The sequence below is a fragment of the Orycteropus afer genome, unplaced genomic scaffold, assembly GCF_000298275.1.
Source record: "Orycteropus afer afer isolate SDZICR_OR568_19922 unplaced genomic scaffold, OryAfe1.0 scaffold00627, whole genome shotgun sequence".
Taxonomy (NCBI): Eukaryota; Metazoa; Chordata; class Mammalia; order Tubulidentata; family Orycteropodidae; genus Orycteropus; species Orycteropus afer.
Genome location: NW_006922214.1, coordinates 831034 through 832590, shown reverse-complemented (window position 1 = coordinate 832590; position 1557 = coordinate 831034).

Genomic DNA, 1557 nt, shown 5'->3' with positions numbered 1-1557 from the left:
GGTTCAAACCCACCAGCCTTCTGGTTAGCAGTCAAGTGCCTTAGGCACTATACTACCAGAGCTCCTATTGTCATAAAGAAAGGAAAATAAGGAACAGAGCTACCAGAAAGTAAAGAGGGAGTGAGGTAATTCTAATATTGGCATCAATCATATTTAAGACAATTACACAATACAAACCATAGAAATGTGCACAGATTAGCTCTGGATCCCAAGGTATTCTGTGCAACACACATCATCTGTGTTATCTTTACTGAATGAGTCTAAATTCTCATTCTAAGCATAAAATTATTTCATTATAGTCTAATCACAAAGTCTGTCAACAGTGAAAACACAACTGGAACTTTGAAATGGTTCAAAACAACCTGTTCTCCCCTTAGTAATATCTCATGGGAGTTACACTGAGGTTGTAAAAAAATAGCTATCACAATTTTTCTTATTCAAATCTTCTATAGCAAAGTTTCTAAACCTTGGCTCTATTGACATCTATAACAAAGGCCAGATACTACTTCTTTGTTATAGAGAGCTGTCCTTTGTACTGTAGGATGCACTGCTGGCTTCTACTCACTAGATGCCAATATTAACCAAAAATCTCTCCAAATACTGTCAAATATTCCCTGGGGGGCAAAATCTCTCTCTCTCTCTCTCTCTCTCTCTCTCTCTCTCTCTCACACACACACACACACACACAGAGTTAAAAACCACTGCCCTACAGGAAAACAATCTGATTTCCACAACTGTTTCACATCATATATATGATTCTACTTAGATCTACTACATCTGACCAGCACTGCTGGACCCTTCTCCTGTCCCAAAAACCTATGGCCACTGAATACATATGACTACTGAGTACTTGAAATGTGGTTAGTACAACTGAAGATTTTTTTTTTTTTTAATGTTAATAAATTTAAATTTAAAAAGTGATCATTCAGTTACTGGAAAACCTTTAGCATGTATGGAGCAACTTGGTTATGTGGATTTACTTTTTCAACTTTAAATTTTATGAAATTTCAATACAGCTCAACAATTTTCAATGAAAATTTCGTATCTGAACTAAGATGTGCTGTAAGTAGAAAGAGGAGCCCTGGTGACACAGTGGTTTAAGCTTTCAGCTGCTAATCTAAAGGCTGGCAATTTGAACCCACCAACTGCTCCATGAGAGAAAGATATGGTGGTCTGCTTCTATAAAGATTACAGCCTTGGAAACTCTATAGGGCAATTTTCACTCTAGTCTTTTAGTGTTGTTATAAGTCGGAAATGACTCAGCAGCAGTGGGTTTGATTTTTACAGGTAAGTAAAAAATAAACCCTGGCTTTCAGGGTTGGTAGCACAGTGTTTGTTAAAACATATGGCTGCTAACCAAAAGATCAGGGGTTGAAACATTTCAGCCACTCCATAGGAGAAAGATGTGACAGTCTATTTCTTTAAAGATTTTAGCCTTGGAAACCTTATGGGGCAGTTCTACTCTGTCCTTTAGTGACACTATGAATCAGAATCGACTCTATGGCAACAGGTTTGGTTTTGAGGTTTAAAAGTCTTAATAGAGGCGGGGCAAGATGG